Below are 25,592 nucleotides of genomic sequence, written 5' to 3' on the forward strand. Positions count from 1 at the left end.
ACACATAGAACGCTTCTTAATCTGAATAACAAAAATCTGTTTCAGTTACTGCCTCATTATACTGATGCCAAGAGGGAAATGCTTTTTGCGGTTATAGTGGTGCAGGTGACTGTTGGTTCAGTTTGTGTACTTGGCACTAACTTAATACAGTGATTGAGAGACAAGAAACAAGAGAAAGGCTTGAACCAGTTATCCTGGGCCCAGTTTTTGTGTGTGCCAGTAGTGAAGTGTGAGCAGCTGTAGGAGGATGCCAGCACAAGGACTGAAATAATTACTGCAGTACGCAAGTTTAGTCAACAGCGTCGAACTGCAGCTGTTTCATTTGTTGTTGAAAGAATTTGAAAGGATGTAATGTAGCTCCAGGAATCTTTCTTAGCATTGAGACATAACTACCTAGTGAGGATTTGCTGCTTGACTGTGGTACCATTTTGGAAAGTAAAGTTGAATGTCAGAAGCTGTGACATGGAGTGGGAACAGACACTCAAGTGTGGACAGGAACGCTCAGGAGATTTATTATCAACCCGACGGCCTGGACGCAGACTTGTGCACTCACACCATTTTGCTATGTTGGTTTTTATAGACTCCACCCCCACAACAGTGTCCTCTTCCCACCAGCACAAAGGAGAGCAGGACAAGCAAACTGGGTCAGGTTTCCTTGTATTTATGCCGTGTTCGTCTTCTTCCCTGATGTTAATCATGGAATTTTGACGTTTCATTTTCTCAAAGGTAGATAACGCTCCCACAGCAGTATTTATTGATCTAATTTCTTTTTCCCTAAAGGTGTGTTTTTTTGGGGGGGGATTTATAGGCATCCAATTACACAAAGGATTATAGTATTTAGTTATATTTTTCATTAGTACATAATCACCTGGAAGAAAATATTTGCAATCTACAGCTTCACTGCTACATGCTGCAAGGATTGCAGTGGTATGAGATTTCAGACATGATTTTCATTTTATTACTACTACTCAATTATGATTATTGTTCATTGTAATGACTCTTACAATATAAAACAGGTTTTGAACAAACAATTGTGACTGAAACCATTTTTAAAAGGTTCAATATATAAGATTGACGTGTTTATTTGCATACATGGTGCTTGTGTTGGATGGTTTCAGCAGTGATACAGACTTTAATGTTTTCACATGATGCATGCAATATGTAATTTAGACCCTCCTCACTCTTCTTTGATTAATCATGGGGTCATATTCATCCCTGAGCCACAGAGGTACTCGCTCTGTCATGACTTTGAAAACCCATTATATAATTAAATAACACAAAACATGATAAACTGAATGGTTAAGATGATAAAATCAAATATATAGTTCAACACACTACAACATAATGTGGCAAAATGAGTAGAACAGTTCCACTAGTGTCATCTCCAACATGACCACTTGAGTGTTCTGTGTCAAACATCATTACTTTTGAGCTCACATGAAGTTCTGCAGGTGAAAGTGAATCAACCCAACACATTTAGTGCTCACAGACAGGATGTGCCACTCTTGCCTAATTTATAAAGACGCCTAACAAAGATTGTTGATTGGTGACTTCTACTGCTCTACCTTATTTTTCACCACCAAAAAGCCTGTTTGAATATTAAACTTTAATCTGGATGTTCACCCACCATATGACACCTCAAACAGCTCAACATTCAGGTCCAGCTGTAGTGTTGTAGTTTTGTGCTGAGATTTTTGTTTGGCTAAATATTGTTTCGCTTACTGGCATCCATGATAAAGGTCCATACAGTGACTTCTGCATTGTGGACTTAACATCAGCACCACGCTAGTTACAGTTATCTTAGATTTGTGGTCACCTGTCTTTTAGAACACATTAGACCCTGAAAACCATATGCTATGAAACCGTATACCATTGCAGCCATAGATGACATTAATTTATATACACTGTATTATTTAATATAGCAAAAATGGTTCCTCTTTGTCACAAATTTTCAGTGATTTAGTACCAGCACATATTCATAGCTGCAACCTAAGGTTTCTTTGATAATTGCATTTACAGACATAGTGGGTTTTGCTTCTCAACAGCATCCTCCTGCCCAGCCATTTCCCAGATGAGCAGCACTCTGTCATTTCAGCCTGCCAAATGCAGCCGTTGAAAAATGGAAACACTCCAACATGCAATTGCTTTGGTCAAAATTATGCTAAACAGGCAGTTCAGTAAAATACCACAATATTCCCATGATATGTATATGTTTTATGTTAACACATTTTGCCCGTTGCCCATCTTCGCAATTCGTTTTTGTGCAGAGAGGAAGATGAAGAAACAAAGTGATTTTGGCGTTTATGAGTGATGAGTGCGTGTTACCGTGCAGACCTGTATCTCAGAGTTTCCTGTTATTCATCAGTAAGGCCAAGCTGGGGGTTCATTTCCAGAGTGTGTGCCACTCTTCCTGCACACTTTCTCAGGCTCTAACAATAGCCCCCTCGTTGCTGGCCCCTCGTAATCCTCTTTACCTCCCCCCACCAGCCTTTCCTCCCTCCAACTTCTGTGCGGCGAGCTCTCTCTGTGGGCCGAGCACCCCACTGTGTTGTCAACATCGACCAATCAGTTCGAGAGCTGCCACAAATGTGCATGTTTGGAAATACGGCAAAGCTTCTTAAATGGAAGTTAAATGCTTTGACTTTAAATCTGTGAATTGTCGGAAGCTGAAAGTGAACAAAGGAGGCTGAATTATAGATTTGCTGCATGCACTAGTATGGATGCCATTTTTGTCCACATTATTATTTTATCAGTGCAGCTGATGGGAGCTGACTTCTGATTTTCAGCTGATCCCTGCTAGAGGTTTTGTCAACACAATCTCACTTATTCATTCTACCATGTGCAAGATTATCTCGATGCTAGGAGAACATTTTTCAATCCATGGGGTAGGCATCATTTTCCTTTTTTTGTCTAATAGACATCGAGATAATGCCATGCTTATAGTTGTTTTAGGCATTAAACCAACTTGGTTTAGTAAAACAGGTTAGAGGAAGGTCTAAAAAGAGAAAGAAAACACGAATGTATGGAAGGGGACACAAACACTCGTTTCTTGTCACCAGTTTCCAACATCCAAGGACTTAAAATGATGCTGTAAGGCGTACCCAGGGTGTTGAAGATGGGCGCCAAAGGGTTATGACCAAGCAGCAACAGGACAGGACAGGACTTGGACTCATTTTGTAGGTATTTGTTTTGTTTAATTGTTTTGGTGGTTAAAGGCAGTAGGTCGCAGCACTATAGGGTCCAATTCAGGATGCAGCACTCTTTTCATGCATTGTTAAACATCAGCTTTGATTTTTACTTTGTGTTTAAATATGGCATCTCCACAAAGACAACAAAGGAGTTGAAGGATGCTGAGAAGAAGGAAGGCGAATCCTGAAAGAGGAAACCAATAGATTATAACCCTTTATTGTTTCCCTCCTCAAGAAGTACTTGGCCACATTTCTGTTGTTCTGTAGTATCTTTCTATAGTTTCTGCAGATTTCTTTTTGTGTATTATGTATCCCATCTGCACGCACATGATCTAACAAGGATCTATCAGCATGGACGCTGACTGGCATCACTTACCCACTTCAGGTTAAACATGTCGATATGGTTGAAGCTTCTTATCACACAAGGGGTTCAGCAGATCTTTTTTTTTCCCTTCCAAACAGGCAAATATCCCTCTACAGCTGGTACTCTCCCCTGCTTTATTGTTAAAGCCATTCTTTCAGCTTGATTAAAAATGTAATTATTCACCCATTTATCCCTTTATACAGCTAACTGCCTTTTTTCTTCAATGGAATAGTAAGTGACGGGTGGTAATTGTAGATCAAGGGCGTGCACTAGGGAGTCGGATGGGGGGTGGATGGGGGGCTGGCAGTCAGTTTTAGGCTTTGGCGGCTTGCTGCCCTAGATCGCCGATGTGCAGCTCGTGGTGGGAACTAAAACGGTCCTGCTTATGAAGTCAACCCCCGCTGCCTGCAGTGGCTCTGGCGTTTTGCCCCGTGCCAACCGTACAAGGGCTGTTCTTTTCATTTCAGCCCTCACTGAGTGATTCCTGTCCTCTGCCCTGCACCGCAACAAGCATCGTTGTCACTCAAGTTGAGTGAGAGCAAGTTGTGGAGGAGGGCCTGAAAGGCAGTGACACTCCAAAAAGCCACTTCAAACAAACAATTAAAGCATGCTGATACATGGGACTAATAGGCTTTTATGTGTGTACTTAGAAACGGCTTTGCTTTTGAGACGATATTAATTATTAGGCAGGTTAGGCTCCTGTAGGAGAAGGCTTTTTAGGTTTTTCAGGTGATGTACGAGGAGGAGTTTGTGTGCGAGTGTGTGCATATGCGATTTTGTGTGTGTGTGTGTGTGTGTGTGTGTGTGTGGGTTGGAATTTAGCAGCAAACCTTGTTCTTCCTGAGTAGTGAAGCGGTGCCTCATCAGCTCTAACAATGCTGCTCAATATATGCAAAGCCGTCTCTTGACAGGGCTTGTTAAGCATCAATACTACACCCCTGCTCCAGAGATTTATTTCAATATGGGCTATTACTGCTGATAAAGTCCCAGCTCAACAGACTGCTCATTCCCTTTGTGATTGCAGTATTCTTAAAGGAGCCACATTTTCCAGCTGCAAAGGTGGATAACTTTCCCCAATTGCCACTTTAGCATGACAACTGCATAATCCAGCATTGTCACAGTTACGGCCGCTCCATAAACTGATGTTGGGATGACATGATGTCACTTCATCACTCAACAGAAGGAAACAAATTACTCCAATTTTAAAGGAGCAAAACAATAATAAAATACACATCCCTCAATGGCATCCAGGCTTATTTTAAAGACTCATTGCTATGGTATTTTAAATATGTGTTATGTGTTGTGGCTGCCTGTCTGTGTAGGCATGAGCTTTGAAGAAACTGGATCTGCAAAATAAAGATCCTTCCCAGATACAGTATGTAATGGTTTCAGGATAGATGAAAATGATTATCATTGTTATTATTTATTATTACTATTATTAGGCTTCTAAGGTCTACTAAAATGCAGCATTAAGCCAGAAATGACAAATGAAACATACTTTTATTAACTGTTGCTTAAAATAATGATGTATGCTATTTTAGATTTTAATAAAGTTTGTCTTAGTACCTAGCATTCTCATGAAATCTAATTCTTCCAGTTTTTCTTACACAGCTGTGTTCAAAGTGCTGTTTTTTTCACCAGTCAAATAAATTTAGACTCAGATATCATTAGTACAATGAAAGGCATCTTTGACCAGTAGATGTGATGTATTTTTGTCCTTTTCTGAAGTCTGGCTCTGTGCTGGTCATCACATCTTAATGAAACCCAACGCTGCAGCAATTAAGCAGCTGTTTGGAAATAATCCAATAAACCTCAATGCCTTTTCTAAACGACTTTTTCCTAGAGAAAACCGACACAGACATTCAGCCATGTACTGTAGGCAGAGGAATTTCTAATTTTACAATTAGAATGGGTAGATTGTGATTTTATATACATACTCTGTCTCATTGGGAAGTGCACTGTGTGTTTATGTATGTGTGTGTGTGTGTGTGTGGGGGGGGGGGGCACTACAGCTGCACAGGATGCATAGTCGTCTAGCAAATAAAATTCTGTGATTGCATTTTCTCTGACAAAGGAAATCCTCTTCAGGCTGCAGATTTTTGTTGCTAAGGGACCACACTGCTGAGCGTTTAATGGCGGAGCGGACCCACAGCAATCTTGGGCTATTACTTCACTTAATCATTAAGATCTAACCGAAGGAGGTTCGCTGTGCTGTGAATTAATTACAAGGTTGAAGCATGAGATATGCTGTAGTTTCACAGACATAAGAAAAGAGTGTGAAAGACATGGAATGATTACGAGCCAACTGCTTGTGTTTGGAGTAGCAATTAGCGGTTATTGGATTTCTGTAGACCATTATGGAATGGACTGTGGAAGAAAATCAATTATTAAAACAGCATTGCATCATGTCCCTTTTGTCCCCATATTCCACGGTAATTCCATGCAGGCTAGAGTTTAGTTGGTTTTTTTTTCTTATTTGTTTGTTTTTGTTGTACGATGTATGAAAACTGCTGACTGAATCTCCTTCTGGAACAGTAAGGCAATTCAGGATGTTTGTGAGCTCATTAAAAATGAAAAAAAAAAAAAAAAAATGGTGGCATTGTCAGGTCTGTCGTTTTCACTGGGGGAAAAATCCATTTGAGTTAAAAAGAAAGTATCCCCATACAAAAGTCCAGTGTGGGCTGAACCAGTCCAGGCTGGTCCATTTGCTGCTCACTTGGCTGGACCACCCAGACCGAGCTGGTGGGATACACAAGTGAACATTGTGTTCCTCTGGGAAAAAGATCATGTCGCATATCTGCTTTCCAAATTCATTTTTTTGCTGAAAACAAAAGGAGCGATGGACAAAAACCTCAGGATACTCACATGCCTCTTATGTTAAAGGATGCTGTCAGTTCTAGAGAACAGCGGGGTTGTTATCCTTGGGTTGTGGCGGGTATCTGGGAAATGAATGCGCGATACAAGACGAGCAACAGGAAGTGTTCATGGTAAGGTGTTCGGGCAAATATGAGCCACCAAAACACCTTCTGCACTCATCGACAGAAACTTCCCATATCTCTACTCTACTGGAAGTATAAAGTAGATGCCATATTAACAAAAATACTACAGCATTTTTTTATATCACATGTAGAGCATCTGATTACATCTGTTAAAACATTCAGCTTTACCTTCATTTTTCACATTGATTTTTTTTTTTATGCTTTCCTGCCCCCATCTTGCCAAACATTCATATTCTAAAGCTACAACATGTTACACTTCCACATTAAATCATCTAAAAGCATCTAGGCTGATGTTACATATATTTGTGGATTTGTAAATGTATTCCCATGTGCTTATTTCGTTTGATCACACTGACTATCTGCATTTGACACTACTTGAAGATAATTCAGTAGAAGGAAATTGTACATCTTTAAGTTTTAATACATTACCCCATTAGTAAACATGATTTCAGCCTAGATTTTATGGTTATGGTTTATGAAAACAACAGTGGCAGTGATTACTATCTGATGACAAACTACCATAAAACTTGATCCTCACATGTTGGTCCCTGTTCGCAGCAAAGTACTGGATTACAAAAGTATTTATTTTGACTTTAAATCCTACACTATTGTTCAGCCATAGTACTTGAATACAAAGTGGAGGACCTCAGTGACATGACTCATCTTAAGTCAAACAATTTTTAGGACTTGACTAATACTGAGCCCGTTTATATTTACACCAATACTCTCATCATTATCTGATTTCTGGAGTTATCAGATTATTGCAGTGATCATATAGGATAAACATGATAAACTGATAGGCTTCATCTGATAACAGCAGTTGTCTGATCATGAGAAATCGGATTAACGCACCTAGATGTTTACCCAATACTCAGATATCTTCACGCGTGTATACAGGTTAATCTGATTTTTAAAAAAAACAAACAAAAAAAACTATATAAAAGGAAATTACGCAGTGACAATGTGAGCCTAAGGAAAAAGGTAAACAAACAATGAAATGAAATGAAGGATAGCAGCAACATGTAACCTATTTTGCAGTCTTATTAGCTCTCACATTAGGACAGCTAACACTGACACTGTAGGCGTTGCCATGGTCAACAAGACAAGACCGGATGTTTTGAAAATGACAGGAAGTGTACGTCTTGCATCATAATGTATGTACATAATCTGAAAGAAATCAAATAATGGACTGAAACATGTAAACCAGGGTTTTTTGATTATCGCATTTCTGAAGTGCATGTTAATGCATCACATCTGATTACGGCAATTATCGGATTACTCCCAGTTATCGGATTTTTATGGTTATGTAAACGGGCTCATTGATAGATTCTAGTAGTGTGTCAATCATCATAACACAGTGTCCAATCAAAATGAGAATCATAGATGGAATAAAGCATACAGTAGTAGACTATTGGAGCGTCTGTCATGATTGTTGTTCATCTGGGAGACTCTATGACTCAACTTCTCATGTACATAGATCATCAGAAGTTCATACCACTTGGTTCCTCACTTGCTTGGCTTTTAGCGGGGTTTTGACTTGATTTTTATCACAGAAACTTGGGACTTTCTTGGTTGTTGCTTGCTTGACTTTCTCCAACATCTGCTTGAATCACACTGGACAATATTGAAACCTTTTTTTTTAGTAAATTTGATAATGTGGTGCATAATGCGGAGTATGTTCTGCTGCAGGCTTTAGACTTTAAGTCTCGACTACAAACTGTCTCACATAAATGTTTATTTGACACTAACTTTTATGGTTATTGATACACTTTCACATGATCTATTTGAGACGTGCCTTTAGGGTACCCATCACAGTTACAATTACTCTGTGAAAATAATGTGATGATTACTCACGTCAGGACTTGCAGTCATTTTCTTTACATATATGCAATAAGTACCTCATTCGGGACGTGCCAGGAGAGGTGCAATCATTTCAAGCTGTTTTACAGTGAGCTACTATGGTATAGTAGTAAATGAAATAGCAGGATACTTTTCGGGCCCATAAAGCTCAGGGTGAGCAGGAGTGACGTGCAGAGGCAAAGAGCAGGCTGTGCGGTCTGCTTGTGGTAGGTTATCTGTCAGAAATTATAAATATTATTTGAGTAAACTCTTTTCTACCCCGGTCATTGCAGTCAGTCATGTAGAGCAGCGACCGCCGAGATCTTGACCAGTTGTTCTGTTGTCTCAACAAATGTGAGTGAGCACATAAACAGAGAGCAAAGTGAGCTGGTTGCTCAGACTCCACATGGACTGCCTATTTACTGGCCTACTGTTTATATCTCAGAAGTCTTAAGTAAGATCTCATCATGCTTTCTGTTCCCTTTTAGACAGTTTAGTTCTCCAGCTGGGTCTGAGCTTAAGATTTCAGGAAAGGGAACTGTGTTAACTTAGACTTTATAAGAAATTATTTATGGGCAGGGAGCCTTGAATGTGTAACACTGCCTTCATTATCACTACAACATACTATGAATAAATCCATGCTCAGCTCTCGTGTTTAGCTTGTAGTTTATGTAAGGGAATGCAGTCTTTTACAAACAGTCCGCTCTCTAGGCCAGCACATATACAATGTGTTAGACAGACCACAGTTTCCTGGTTGGTATTTGGCAGTGTGCAGAGCAGAATATGAGCTACATGGTTTTTGATCCAAAGCCCTAAAGCCCAGTGACAACAAAATGACTGGAGGCGAAGATGGAATATATTAGGTTCAATCCAGATGAGTGAGGTAGAGCTAAACCTATAATTACACTGAGAGGGAGAGTGACACTGCAGGTTACACCTCTAGATATTGCCCGGGGCTACATAAAGACCCTAATCTTTTAAAAGTAGCTTCACTGTGGCAATTTCTCCACTTGCTCATTGTGCAACTGTAACACTGCTGCCATGTTTCACCACCCAGAGGCACAATGTGCACTGGTCATCTGAGTGTACGGATGTCGGTTTCGCTTGTGTCTGGGAGGATGTGAGTATATTCTAGGAAACACTTTGTCCGGTTTCTGTTCGTATGCATTACACTGAGTGCCACTCACAGGCCGGAGGGAGCAGGCAGAAATCTGTAGGTTCCCTCAATCCTGTTAATGTGGAACAGCATTTAATTAGATCCGCTCTGCATCGAGCAGCTGCATCTGTGTCTGCAAAGAAACGACACTTTACATGTCGGTAAATGCAGAGGTTAAAGAACCGACCGCTTTGAGTGAACATGTTAAAAAGTGGAGTACAATAACTGCACACATGGGGTATACAGGCTAATGGAAGGACAACTTTTTTTTTTTTTTTTTTTTTATTACGACAAAGTCTCTCTGGAGGCCTTGATGTCATCTTAATATGCGGTAAGAGATGTTATTGGATGTACAGCAAAGTTAATTATTGTGTTTTGACCATTTTTTTCAGAATTATTCCATTAATCCTACAAGTCCCAATAGAGTGAAAACTAAACATAAGTTCGTTGAGTCTTCAGTCTGTTCAACCATGGTCTAAACCCTATCAGTTTACTGTGTAATGAAATAAGTTGTATAACAGATAACAGCAGACACACATTCAAGAGGCTAAAATCTAGAAACTTCCTTCATTTTTGCACTTAAAATGCTTCAAAATGTTTCTGCAGATCAACTTATCATAAGTTTTAGCAGTACTTTATAGACCCAAACAGATGACGGCATTGATTTTTACTTTTTTTCTGCATGCAGACAGGTTTAGATGTTGATATGAGACCTAATTTTATTCCAGAAAAGACTGTAATGCTCATTCCTATTTGACACCATATGAAAAAGAACCACCACAAATCGCCAGAGGTAAATAATTCATCACATCAAACAATGAGGTTTGGCTTGGTTTAGTCATCACTCTCCCTATTGTGTTGTTGTAAACTTTGCCCAAGATGACTATTTTCACATCAGTGCCTGAAACACACTCCACTCCACTCGCTGTCAGTCACATCACACCCACAGAGAGAAACTGGAATCTCTGCCAGGAAATGTTCCTTCAAGAACATATTTCCTTACAAATATTGTCCTATACTGACAGGTTTAAGACCATTTAATTGTCAAATATTTTTTTTTGTCCCAGAATTGTCAAGAAGTGTATAAGTGATGTGTGTGGTTTTTTAAGGTGGATGCCCGGAAATGAATTTTTTTTTTTTTTTTTTTTTTTTTACAAAACACAGAATATATCTTACCACACTCTAATTGCAAATTAACATTTTGCAACTCTTGGCTGTGTAATTCATTTTCTGCCCAATATAAGGCGGGTGAAAGGAGTTCAGCGGTTAACAGATATGATGAATTTGATGCAGACACATCCATTTATAGTCTCTGTCATTTTCCTCCAGTGTTATTATTGACTCCCTGTGTGTTAAAGCCCTAAAAGGAGAGGAACCTTGCCTCCTGGCCAGGGAAAACAGTTAGTTCGACTGATATATTTTCTTTGCTGTGGTTTTTCAGAGAAAACTGTGTCACTGACAAATCACATTGGAGAGCAGGATCGGCATCACAATCCAATTTTCCGCAGCATGAAGAACAGGACATACATATATTGTCCAGCCCACCTCGCTTTCCATTTTTTTCCCCTTGTGCCAGAAAAAAACACTTTAAATGCAGCATGACTGGCTATTGTGCAGCCCTCACCTTTTCAACCCCTCCTCCCGAGCCTCCCTCTTCTCCTTCCCTGAGTCCCTCACATACTCAATGCATTACAGTCCTTGATTTAAAAAACAGGGTGGAGGAGGGAGACAAGAGAGGAATGGCAGACTGGAAAGGTGACGAGAGGGTGGAGAGATAAAAACCAGGCTGATTTCTATCTTGGTCAAGCTCCAGGCACAGGCATCAGCAGGCTCCTGCTCCCCATCAACACTAGAGAAAAGGGATAAAGGCTGTGATGTGGCAGCGCAGATTGATTCTCCTTATAATCTCTTCCTATCAGCTCTGGTCCTGTGCATAGTTTTGCACTCACGGCCTTTCATACACAGCCTGCCATTCATGCTGTTATGCCATGCAACCAAAATCCCTGCAGCCATATTGTCTCATTATTTCCTAAAATGCTGTCTTCCTGATAAGTGTTGCATTTTAGTCCCAGTTACATCAGTCATACTGTCTTCAATGTAACAGAGCTGGTAAGCACGAACAAGAAAATTACTTACCTGTTGAATTATTATTGTAATTTAATATCATTATTATTATTATTATTATTATTATTATTATTATTATTATTGTTATTATTATTGTTGTTGTTGTTGTTGTTTCATTGTTTTTTTTTAATATTTATTCATATATATATATATATATATATATATATATATATATATATATATATATATATATATATATATATATATATATATATATATATATATATATATATATATATATAGGTGTTTCTATGAAACTGGTCCCTAAAAACAGGACATGGGGCTAAAAATTCAAACCAGATGTAGACTCATGTTATGAAGCAAGATTGGAAACACTTTGAGTCTATTTGAAAAATAAATATTTACTGAGATAAAAGAAACTATTTTTCAGATAAACACATTTTTATGTGTTTTTTTGTATTTTTTTTATACAAAAATCCACATATAATATGGTAAAAAGGACACGAAAATTACGCACTACTATTTTTTCGAATGTCTTTATATTCTCTCACAGGTACATTTTGGGAATCAAACTGATTATGCAAGGCAGAGTGTTTCACAAAAATGACTGCTGTTGCAAAATCACTTGCAATTTGTATGTTTAAATGGGCAGGTTCTGCATTTCACGAGAGTGGAAGCGATGGGTTACACGCAAAACCTGGAATGAGACTGTCGATTGATGAGAAACCTGCATGTCTGGATTAGAAAACTACTAGGATCCTCAAATTTAACACAGTGTCTTTATTTATAGTGCTATAGAAGACCATTTACAGCCATGCTTTCCAGATCAAATGCACTGACACCTAGTTGGCTTTCCTGTCCCAATTTCGGTCCTATTTTTCACCCCACCATTTTATTAAAAATTCATTAATTTTGGGATGGCTCAGAGCAAGAGTACAATTTATTATTATTTTTTTTGCCATTTATCTGAGGTCATCATTCGGTGCATCCTGGGGGGCAATATGTCTAAATTTCTCTTTTATTACTGGGTCTAAAAAGCTGGCAAAATGCCAGTTACCAAAATGAACCATTTCATACAAGCAGCCATTTATGTTTGGTTACATTTGTTAAAGGTTTAGTGTGTTACATTTAGTGACATTGATGAAGTTGTAGTTTGCAACCAACCAAACACACCCTTCACTGTCCCCTGTGGTGGCCACAAAAACACACATCCATAGTTAGAGCCAGTGTTGGTTTTATCAGGTCTGGGCTTCATAGTTCAGGGGATAATAACTCTGGTCCAAACACAAACATAAGCCCTGTTTGCACAAGACTAGTATTACCTAGTAATGCAAATCAGCCATGTCTGTAATTTGTAAAGTAATAACTCCACTGCAAATTACCAAACCTATTTCAGCAAACGCTTATATCCTGTGAAAATATTACTCCTGTACAAATCAACAACTCTGTGTTTTGGTGCAATTTACAACATGTTTAGTTTCTTCCATGCATGTATTCTGATTATTTCCTGTTCAAGGACTATGGAGACTGAGATGAGACTATGGAGACTGCGTATCTTGTGATATAACATGTATATTCACTGGAAGAACAAACAAATATGATATTGCACTCCATTTCTCCAATTGGATCCTCCAAACCCCCCTATAGTGGGCCTTTTTTCTAAAGGCTAATATTGGAAATCAGAGTGGGTTTGCTGTTGAAGTGTGTCTTGTGCCTGGATTCAGTTGTTTGTTGATGTTGGCTACCTTCATTTCTAAGCTGATGACTCTCAGTTGCCGTATTTGATACAATCTGCACACTGATTTCTGTGTGGAGAACATAGGTCAGATTTTTACCCCAAATCCTAAACAGTGATTTATGCTGACTCCTGACTGCCGCAGTGCCTGTGTTCTGCTCCTTAACAACAGACGTAGTGTGAAATACCAGCTACCGCTAACTTAGAAATGGAGTCTGCTAACGTCAACAAATAATCGGCTCATATCATGTAAACACAAACTTAGCATAAGAACTAGAGCATGTGTGAGTCTAAGGTATTGAACAGAACTGCAGATGTAGAAATGGCAGCAAATCCTCACAATTAAAGGCAGGAATTCAGTCTTTTTTTGTCACTTTACTTTCTGATTATTTTTAAAAAGGAAATATTTCTTGACAGTTATAACATGTCACCTCCTCGATGCGTTTTGTTATCTTGTAGAAACATCCAGATTTGACCTCAGTGGAACAGAGCATGTGCAGTAGGGAGCATGTGGGTTTGGAGAATGGCAGAGTTTAATGGCTTAAGAGTGATTCTAATCTAGTACATCACATACGCATGGGGTGTCCAATCACTTTTTTTCCATTTCTGTATAATAATGGAATGATCTTAGCTCTGGAAGATTGAAATCAAGTTTTCTGATTCTGAGACTAAACAAATGTCTTGTTTATTGTAATGTCTAAAACTGAAATAAGTGAACGTTACAGCAGCCCCTTTCCTTTCTTAATCTACATTCCCCTCGAAACAGACTGTCACATTGTATGGATTCTACGGTTGCCTTGACTGTTCCTATCTGCAGAGTAGGGCCCATATTGATGGAGCTACATAGGTCCGCACGGGGAGGTTCAGCCACTGGTGCTAACTGCTCCGGTGAGACGCTGGTTGTAATCGACGGGCCGCAGAGGGTGCACGGTGAGAGCGGTCCGGCTTAGAACAGCAGCGCCTTTTGTGTCTGCCTGTTCCTGACGGTTATTTATAAACCTAGTAAACCCACAGCACATTCCAGGCTGCCACAGACGCACAGAGAGCTGCACCTCTCCCATGTGTGTCCTCTTTGTCTCAGGGTACAGCTCGATTCTTAGGTCAGTCAGGAGTGACGTTGCCATGTGTCGCTCACAACTCATCTAATGCATAAGGTTATGGTGGGGTGGGTGCTAATCTTTTTTCCTAATCTTGAAGTGCATGGAAAACCATTTGTCCCCTTTTACTTGTTTTGGCATTTAATTTGCTTTTGGCTGTTGCGTTTTTATGACCTCTACTTGTGGTCTTCCATGACTCATTAATGGGAGGGCCTCCTTCCTTGGCAGTGGATTCTTCAGTTTAATATTGGCCTATTACTGAACTTGACTACTTTGAAAAGTGCAACCCTCTGTCTCTTCCTCAGTCCAAATCTCCTGGGACTTCCTTTTCTGAGCTTGTGGAAAACATTAATCACATTTCCCTGAACAGCTTTCCAAAACCAGCACGGGACAATAATGCATTCAGTGTTTCCTCATTAGAAGGATGCCATAGTTTCTTTATCTTTTGACTTTGGAGCACTGCAAGGAAATAACTGTCTAAAGAGTTTGGATTTCTCTTTTTTTCTTCATGTAAGAAAGTAACACCGCTATAAACAAAGAAACTAATCACAGATTTTAATGTTGAGTATACTGTTTGCTTCATTTGTGAACTGGCAGCTTGGAAATTTGAGGTTCATCCTTGTCATGTTTTGGCCAAAGTTAGGTGCAGGTTTTCTTGTAGCTCACTACAGAAAACTGGAGGAAGTCCAGGTCCCCTTCTCCACCCTTTAAATGAGACTCGCTGGTACAGAAATATCCCTGCCAATTTGGAATTTGTTCGTTTTTTCATGTTTTGCTTCTGAAAACATTTGGTCAAATGCAAATGATAAAGTTTCTTGGATCATGGCTGCAAACGTACAGATAAAGGTATGAAAAGAATCAAGTTTTCATGTTTGTCATCTTGTTTTTCTATCAGAGCTTTGAATCACAAAGCTGCGCTATTTGCACTTTTTGCCTTTTTTATTTTCCTGATCATTGGCTGACTTTAAAAGAATTTTCCACTCCTTTTTAAACGTTTAGCCTGATTACAAATCACTGAAGAATTCTGAGACTAAGGTTTCCTCTTTGCAGCCTGAAATGTTTAAAACAGTGAAGACTGAAGAGACTCACCATCTGTCTGAAGTGTAATTCAAAAGTCTTGCCTTCATAGTTGAGGAAATCATAACAGTCCAGAGCCGCAATTATTACAAAAAATACTGTTTATAAGTGACTCAGACTCTCTCAAATACAATGAGATTAAAGCTTGATTTGTCTGAAAATAAAGCCAGGAATTCAATGTAATCAAACTCTGTTGCCAATCATTTACACTCACAAATCCAAGTAATGTTCTCCAATTGTCCTTAATTTTTCACTTCCACGATAAAGTCACCAAACATGATCATGCTCATGCAGTATTTAATTTTTCTGCGGCTCAACCTTTTGCAAACATTAAATGGTAGAAATCTCTAAGAATAATGGTGATACCTTAAACTTAGCGGAGGATTACATCATCCTGTTGAACAGCCCTTGAACTGGAGCAATAAGATATCAGAAGAGGATGTAGGAAGCCAAAGCTTAGTAAGGGCTGGTGACCTCTGTCTGCATCTGTGGGAGGCCTCAGATCTGTTCTGTCAGGATTGTGGAGCTGAATTACAAACACGCCACAGAGAGCGCACTTTCTATGATGCTTTTTTATTTGAAGCTGGACATTTTGCCTCTTTGAATTGAAAGCACATAGCAAAAAAACAGCCTTTTTTTGGTCTTACCTGTGTTTTCTATCCTGTAAGTCTTTTCAGGGGTGTTAGTGTACAAGACAAATCCCACTTGAAGAAGCCCTCAGGTCTACAAGATGGCAAAGCAGCGAGAAAAGAGATTACGAGATGTTTATTTAGATTTTTTTTTTTTCTTGTCGGGGTTTCATTTAGAGGTTTAGACGGCGGTGTCGTGGAAGTTAAGCCTGAACAGAGGACATGAAGGCTCCGCTGTTTCAGTCCAGCTATTAAAGGCTTGAACTTTGAACCTGCACTCTGCAATGTCAATCTGCCCTGTACTGGGGTGATGTGACCCTGAAAATTGACTCTCATGCCTGTTGCCCTCCTCCATCTGTCTTTCTGTTTATCTTTGTGACTTGCCTCTCTTTCATCACAGCCGTTCGCTCATCCTTGTCGTCAGATATTTGCTTTTCAGTATAAATCCCTCATGTTGACTTTCCACCTTTCAACATAACATTGCAGCATCGTGTAAGAGTGAGGAACTTGGTGATTATTCAGTGCTCTTAATAATCTTGTGTGAAAAGCAACACAAAGCGCATGTCCTAGAATAAGCCTCTCTTGAGCTGTGTTTCATCAGACCACGCCTGGTCTTACAACAAAGTGATTCAATAAATCCTGTCAACTCCATGGTGTAAAATGAGACCGATCTTTAAGTAAACATCCCAATACCTGTGGAAAGGAAATATCACTCAGGTTTTAAGCATAGACAACTCTTAATACTAGAAACCACAAAACCGGCATCATCTCCTCTGAAATCTTACCTTGTTTTCCCTCTAAACAAAGCACTACTTAAGAGTATTGTACATATTTAGCAACTGGCTATTATGAGTCCTTGATAGTGTCATTAAGCAGAGTTTGGAGAGTATTTCCAAGAAAAAGAGGGATCTAAATAAAACGCATGTGCTATGTGGACGTGAATGAAGTAAACTACAGGCAACTTGTTTTTTATGAGCCAAAGCACACAGTAGCGGGGGATTCTTCACATGGGGGTTTTTACTGATGAGGTCACTATAACCTATGGCCTTGATACATTTACTGTTTAAGTAAATGTTTTTCACAGTTATTACACACTCGCTTGATCAGAATTACTTGATTCTGGTGTAATTATTAGAATAGTCAGTCTTTATTTCACTTTACTAAAACCAGTTGGATTAAACTAATAGATGTGTTATTTCTGTTGCCATCTCCACATTGTAGTTGTTACATGGGTTGATGTTTTGTGAAGACAGACACCTGAAGCTCTCTGAGATTCTCCAAGAAAAGCTCAAGCAAGTCGAAGGAGAAAAAAAAACAGACTTTGGACTGTGGTGACAATACAGCAAAGTACCTAGAAACCTGACAGATGTTTATTTTGAGGCTCAGCAGGGGTCTGGCTCCGAGCTACATCAGACCTTTTTTTTTTTTTTTATAGCCGCATAAGAGTCGGAGCGTAGCCTCGGGTCATCTGGCAGAGCACCGTGGGTTCTAAGTGCTTGACTTGTAACAAAAGGTGACCTGATCTTTGCTGTCAAATACCTCTCAAGGTCTGCAGCTTTCTGCCACATCAGTAGCATCTTTTAAATCACTTCTCAAAGCACATTTGTACAAGGAAGCAGTTTTATGGCGTTCTTTTATGTGCCATTTCATCACTATTCCAAGCCTGTTTGTCTCCTCTCAATTAGTTTTTTCCCCATTGTCTTTGTTTCTCTTTTTTTAATCTTTTACACTGTGTTTTATGAAATTTTTAAGGCTCTCTTCACTTGATGTAAATACAGTGAAATGGTCTCCCTGATGAATTAATTAAACTGGAGTCAAGATATAATTAAATGACTCTCATACTGTCAAGTATTTTTGCATTTTCGACTTTTCACCTGCAGGGATTCTACTTAAACTGATATATTTAATTAAATTGTGTTGTGGTGAGAAGGTTTGGCTGTGTTTTGTTTTCTCATTATATACACTGAAATGTGTCAAAGCCTTTACTGTCAAAGATCTAAACAGTCACTGGTGACCAAAAGCATCTACTGAGCTAAAATGTTTCATAATTTTGAACCACTAATCCTATAAATACACTTGGATAACTCAGGTAAAATACAGCATCTCATTCAGAGGCTCTGTAGTGACTGTGCAATCACTGTCATCTTCTACATCATTGATTTACCAGTAAAACCCATGTACTTTGACACACACTTGTTCAAGTTTCTCTGTTCTGATGTAATAGCCTTTGGATTTACATTGAGCTGTTATGAACATGTACATGTTTAGTGAATAAAAAAAAACTAATTTTGACTGGAAAAAAATGAAGAGGAATTTCATGTTATGATAAATGGTAATAAAGCACTTAGATAATGTTGAATGTAGAAACAGATTCATTTAGAATAGTTCTAGGTCCAGTAGTGTTGATGAATAAACTGAAAGAAATGAAATCTATGACGATGGGATTTCAGAATGACCAACATGAGCCGTTTTGAGAGCGTGTATCACACTAAACCAGATCTGCGGGAGAGGGAGCTTACGGTGAGCCTGAATATGTTGCTGCTGCTGCTGCTGTGAAAAGCGCCAACGAGTGGGATAAGCCAAGAGTTGAGGCGTGCACAGTGTCGCGGTGGGTGTGGGGCTTGTGAGAGACACGAGAGGGGTCCAGATGTACAGCTCGGCTATACAATGCACGGGGCAGGTCTACAGCAGCAGCCAAACAGATGTGACTTTTAATGAGTGTAAGACTAGAGGAGGAAACAGGTTAATAGGTGGATATAAAGTGTCACCGTGTAACCAAATGTCTCTGCAGAGCTGAGTGTAGCTGGAGGAAGGAGTAGATAGATCATCCTTTACCTCAGGAAACATGACCCATTGTTGATGTGACAGCTTTTCATCACGCACTGTAGCCGACGGCAGTAGAAGCTTGATACTTCACTAAAAGATACTTGAATAGATGGACTCTTTCCTGGGAGTAAAGATGTCTCTCAAGTTCATATGGCTATATATAGTATGCATGTTATGTGTGTGTGTGTTTTTTGTGTATGTTCACATGCTGAGGCTTCTGTGCGCTGCCTCCGTCAGAGGTCTGTGTTGTATATGAGGCAGAGCAGACGCAGGGTGTCGTTCTGATTTATGAGGCTCCTTGTTGGCTGTGGAGGGTACAAGAGGAGCAAAAATATACCAACACCCTGCCAAGTAGACACTGTCTCAACACTATGGCACTTATTGTGTATATTATCCTTTTATTACATGTGCTGAAGAGATTATTTAAGCTCTAAATAGTCTGCGGTTTTTGAGGATGCTGGTAAAATCTTTCAGTTGTTATTTTGACATGCAGTCTACATCTTGTTTGTCATCTGTCTGGTTCTTTAGGGTCATACTAGCCAAAATTTACATGCTCATATATTTTCCACTATGATAACAATGTTGCACATTTGATGCACGTCTGAATGGTGCATTTTCCATTTCAGACATAAGGGAAATGTCACTATTATTTTCCATTTCTGATATGTTTGAACATTCATGGGCATTTGAAATATGGATCTGACAGTTTGCCTCAGGCTTGTGCATGGTCAGCTTTGTACTTTGTTCACAAACAAGCAAGTAGTTTACATGGTTGGAGTAGAGCTGTATGCTTAAAAAAGCCACATTTTATTGTAAAAGAAAAAAAAAAAGCAAAGTCACAGTTATTTTTAGATATTGACACATCGGATGCTAACCAGTTATTAGATATGTGCAAATGTTACTCTGCCAACAATTTCAATAAGGTGGCTGAAAGATGGAGGCTTGTCAAGTAAGTCATCTACCCGTGGGAAACTGGAAAAAGTCCATCTTGATGCAAAAACACAAATAACACGCGCTGATCTAGCTCCCTGCATGGTAACCGCCACATTAATCAGAGTATGTGCACATGTAAATGGTAATATTAATGGAATAGCAGTATTTTGTATTCACATTTAATTTTATTTATATATACAGTACATATTTGTATTGTATGCACATTGCACACAGTTTATTTTCTGTGTACAGATTATAGCCTGTCGCTGAAATGTAAAGATGTTCCCCAAAGATTGTAAGTCGGGGCTGCCCTGATTATGCACAAAGAGGAAAAAACACTGATAATGTGTCTGAAATGTTCCCTGCAAATTTCTATAAATATTAATGTGTTGTGATGTGATGTGATGGGACCAGGGATTGAGCTATAGCTGCAGCAGACTTCCCAGGGTCCCAGCAGGAAGGAGGAGTGGTAGTTAATGTGGGGTCAAACAGAGGTTACAACTGGGAAGCCGTCTCTAAACCCGACGCCCACCCCCCTCCTCCTCCTCCTCCTCCTCCGCTGGCACACCAGGAAGAGGCTTATGGATAGAATTTATTCACGAGTGCTGTGGGCCTGTTTGCTCTGTGAAGCTAATTGAGCAATAAGTGTAGAGACCATGTGCATAAAAATCTGATTGTGCTGAAATGCGTTTTCTAATGTGTGTTTTGTCTGTTATTAATATGTACAAGCTCGAGCACAGCAGCACTAAAGTGTCTGCAGTGGTACAATGTGACTAGACAAAGTGCTTTTCAGACTTTTCAGTCTTCGTGTTTATGCATATGCGACTGTGTGATGCCGGAGCCCATTCCATACTGTATTAGATTACATTTAATAGGGCAAGCACGTCTATGTGCGTTACCTCTGGGACACACGTACAAAAAAAAACTCAGAAAAATGCACCCGGCTTTCCAAGTCACGAATTGGCCAATCATTGTGGATTTACAATGCCCGTTTCAAAGGGGTCAGGGTAAGGTAACAGATAGACCAGGTCCAGCTGGTGCAGAGCCAGACCAGCGTCATATCATCTGCGTCTGAGACCCTGCAGGCCTCGACTTGATGATATGCAGGCTGGTGAGATGTACTAAGGTGTGAGAAATGATGACACAATGTTCACACAACAAGCTTCTGTCATCCAGTGAGCGGTGTAAATCATTACCCATTTTCTTCAGTTGTACTTTACGACAGGATTGAATGATTAACCAAGACATGTCATGACTTAAAATTACCTTGACTCGTAACTTTTCACTTAAATTTTACAGTTTGAGGCTTTGAGTTTTTCCAGTTTGTGGTAAAGACTATAATAGATGACAGCTACTTGGTATATTTTTTTCTTAATGTCACAACTGAAAGGATTTACAAGTTTTGTGAATGCCATATATTAAGATTGTTTTTTTAAGCCTCAAATCATTGTATCTTGACATTGCAAATAAGAGGGAACTGCAGAGACCAAACATCCAAAAATAAAAATCTTCAAGTCAAAATGCTCAGAGGAAACGGTTGCATGTTGAGGTGAAGTAGTTTGAAACAATTGTCTTGATATGTCCAAATGTTGTGTGTCGACCCTGAGATTTTATGGATTTTTCTGTTTGGTGCAACAAAACTAAAAGCATACTTTTCTTGGACTTAAAGCACGAGTGAGAGAGTGAGTGAGTACTGTGGTCCAGTTCACTATAGATCTTACACAGGGAATTGAAGAGATGTATAGTTAGTTGAAAAATGTTTATAAATGTCATTGTGTCGTTTTACTTCGTCCAATTACTTGTATGATTACTGTTTCTAAGATTGTTTTGTGACCATTTATGTTAACAGGACTAGTCAAGGATCTAATTTACCATGCACAAAGACAATTCTTATTAATAATAGTTGAATGATAAACAGTAGATTTTTCCTGTTTCCTGAAGTATGTGGCAGCATGGGGCATGAATGTGGTAGTGAATCTCAAAAATGCATCACATGGTCATGATCACATGAATGTCCATACCAGAGAGAGAAAAAAAGTGATGTTTTTATTTGATCCTACTGAATATGCATCCATGGAGACGCAGTTTGTTGTCGAAAATGTCATTATCGCCTGGATTTGCAGCTGAAGAAAAAGAATTTTGTCCACATTTGTGTGAACATGGCCTGTGTATGTTTGATTTACATTTTGCTCTGTTCAACATAAAGACGGACGGATGGACAGACGGAGAGGAATAAAGAACTTGAGTATACATGAGCGTGGAGGCAGGCCGGTTAGTCTAACACCGCTAGGGGTGAAGAATGCACCCCCTGCCATTCTGACCTTTGACCTTGCAGAATGTAGGCCTCAGGGGCAACCCACGCTTGTGGAGAGACAATGGTGCAGATACCTATTGAGGCCTGGCTTTTTACTCTTTTACAATCCCCCCTGCGTTTTACGCCACATTGTACACCACATAAAAACTTCTCACCAGACAGAGTCCAAGTTTGGATTTAGAGCCTGCATTCAGAAGGTGGCTTTTGTGCTGCAAGGCTGGAGGGGAAAAACACGACCCCTCCTCCCTGTCTCTCCCTCTCTCTCTCTCTCTCTGTCTTGGTCTCTTTTTCACACTCCCTCATTTTGTCTTTCTCTGCCGGGTTATTTCCCCTAAGCCCTCTGACATTCTGGCACCTGTTTTCTTCACAAAACCGTTAATTTATCACTGAATTATTAACTAAGAGCCCACAATGTGTCTGGCACTCTGTGACATGTCCTGACTTTGGGACTAGGAAGGGAGGGGGGTGGGGTTGCTATGGCAACAGGAGGCCTTCATCGAAAAAGCAATTTAGCAAGCGTCTCCTGTCTGAGTGGAGGATCCACCAGCAAAATGGCTCGGCTGGAGAATGTTACGGGATTAATAAAATACATGAGATTGCAGTAATATTCTTCATTGAGGGGCTGATGTGATGTGAGCCGATGCTGTGTGCTTTCATTGCTCCTTAATGTCAGAAGAGTGCATTTGTCCATTGCGGTGTCTGAGTAGAGCAGGATGAGCCTCGATAATGAGCAGTAGGGTGTCCTGTCCTCTTTACATTTTAGGAATATAGTTGAAACTCTGGAGGAACAAATGGAGGTTAAAGCAGCACAATGTATAATTTCAGCATCATTACTCCAATGTGCATATGTGCAGCAAGTCACATTGCAGGATATTCAATGTCAAATGAGGCAAATAAGGTCTTTTGCTGGTTGATACAAAAGGAAACGCCTGTTTAGACATAGAAAATGAGAGTCTGTCTGTGTGAGTCTAAAATTATGTGGGAGATTTTGGATGCAACAAATTTCTGAGTGAGCGTCCAAAGTAAGTCATGTTCAGGGTGTTTGGGGAAAAATAATTTAGTTTTCTATGCAGATGTACTCTTTTATAAAATGACCTCAGTCAGTAGGGAATAATTAAGTAATTCCAAATGGAGCTATTCAAGTCATCTGTGTTTTTGTTTTGTTTTTTTCATATATATACAGTATTGTGCAAAACTCTCAGAAAGTTATGACCACACAAATGCATTTCTCAGCCTCTTTATTAAGATAAAACTTGGACGTGTGGGAAGTATGTACAACAGTAAAAACAAAAGTTTCAGGGGAAAAAAACAGCTTCTATAAAACAAAGTGGTCGTATTTATTGTGAACCCTTTTGTTCAGACAATATGAGATTTATCGCATTAACTTTCTGATGCTTTATACCAAATTTCATTCAACACATGTCAAATGTTTCTAACAGTTTGTGCTGCTTCTTGTCATGGGGTCAGAGGTCACACTAAATAGTGACTTTAACCTTTACAGCCCATTTAGTTCAAATTTTTGTGTGTCTTTTAAGGCTGTGCATTTATCTCCTGTATTTTCTTGGTGTATTTGAAGAAAAGAGGATGACAAATAAATGGCCTATGTGTGCTCATTTTGATCCTCTAAAAACAACAACAATACGGTTTATATCGCAATTTGTCACCAAAAAAAAAAAAAAAAATAATGTTGCAGGTTTTTTTCCAGTGTCATGTAAGCCTAATGGAAGTGGTGAAATTACAAAACTTTAACGCTTGAGCAGAAATGATCGATCTTCAAACCCCTAAAGATGAAAACATAATTCTTCTAGTGTTTTTTTTGTAAGTCAGAATGACATGCACATGCAAAATGAGATGAGTTAAAGCAGATGAAGAGATAGGTCATAAGTCTAGCGGAGAGAAAGGCGGCTGCAGCTGTCACAGAGTTGAGATGCGTATTTCACCACCAGGGAGTCATAGCGGTGAAGACTCTTGACCGGGTAAAGCGATAGTCGGGTCAGAGCACAGATGGAAGTGCAAAGTAACACACACTAGCTGGCGTGGTGTGGGCTTGAAGTATGGCTGTAAGAGGTGGGAGGGGAGGCTTCCCTTTGTAGCCATGAAGAGCAGCAACAGGGTTTTGAAGTGGATACAGGCAGTTTCTGAGAGCCGCAGGAGCAGATTGAGCAGAGGCGGGGTCCAGCATGGAGGAATGTAAGTCAATGCTCGCTGCAGGGGCCCAGCCAAAAGGGAGTTACAGCGGTGCAGTGTGGGGATGTAACGAGCAGACAGCAGAAGTTTGCTTCTCATCTGTCTTCAAACTGAGAACCGAAAGGAAAAGGCAAACTGTTTTAGATTTTAGCCTGTCATTTTAACATGATGAATGAGCTGTTGGTTCTGTTATGCACGGCAGGCATGTTTGTCTGAATCCACTTGGAGATGAAGTTATCCATGTTATCAGAGCACACTGCACAGGTGATTGCATGACTCTTGTGAATCTTGTGTTGGTGCTCGCCAAGAGGCAAACCAACAGTCCAGCCCAGTCTGCTCCCCTTTCCCAGTCTGTGCTGCTACAGTAAATCTTTACGGTCAGAGATCATACCGCCTGCAGGCAGACTCAATAAAATAAGTCCCAGTAAAAGACAAATGCTTTTGTTGAACATGTCTTTAGGGGGCGAGTCAGTCCATCAGACAGACAACCTTGCATCAAATGACTTCACTGACTAACAACCAGCATCTATTATAAGACCCAGAACACCTCACTGTTATCTCTATAGAGGCAGGAGACCATCCAATGAATTCCAACATTTATTATTTATTATGTTAAAAAGTCCCTTTGGAGCATTCAAATCAAATCAAACGGATACATGATCCACTCTGTGTCTCCTCTCTGAATGTGGGATACACACTAGTTTTATTGCAATTTATGTGTGTCATACACACAGAAAATAATGTGCCAAAAAATTTGGTTCAACTTGAATGAAGTGACTGTAATGGGAAACATTTTTGCCTCATGATGATAATAAAAACCACTGAGAATCCCAGAGTAGGATAAATTAAATTCCACAAATCTACTTTGTACAGTGAATTGGAAACACTGTAAGTTATTTATCCAATGAAACAGAAATGAATAACATGAAACACTGACCATTTTAGTCATAATAGTGGTGTATTAATGCCTTCAAGACATCATCTGGCTTGTCGCAGCTTTCCCTATTTGTAAAAGTCTCAGAGATGAAGGGCTGTGCTGTTATCATCGTCACAACAGGGTACAGCTCATGTGTTCTGATGTAAAGAACTGACTTTCCTTTTGTAGTGACAGTGTTATAGTGAGGCAGCAAGGGGAGTGTTTGGCAGATGCCTCAGGCCTGACT

General features: G+C 39.6%; 1 protein-coding gene and 1 long non-coding RNA gene across 2 annotated transcripts in view; both read left to right on the forward strand.

The window, feature by feature from the left end:
- The window catches only part of nxn (nucleoredoxin), a 60,937-nt gene that overhangs the window by 13,954 nt on the left and 21,391 nt on the right, over nt 1–25,592 (forward strand). The window lies entirely within an intron of this gene.
- Nucleotides 116–12,019, forward strand: LOC115432092 (uncharacterized). Its single transcript, XR_003937164.1, has 4 exons — nt 116–126; nt 1,923–1,930; nt 5,460–5,464; nt 11,914–12,019. It is a non-coding gene; the product is annotated as an uncharacterized LOC115432092 (long non-coding RNA).

The sequence above is a fragment of the Sphaeramia orbicularis genome, chromosome 13 (assembly GCF_902148855.1).
Source record: "Sphaeramia orbicularis chromosome 13, fSphaOr1.1, whole genome shotgun sequence".
In the NCBI taxonomy this organism is placed as follows: domain Eukaryota; kingdom Metazoa; phylum Chordata; class Actinopteri; order Kurtiformes; family Apogonidae; genus Sphaeramia; species Sphaeramia orbicularis.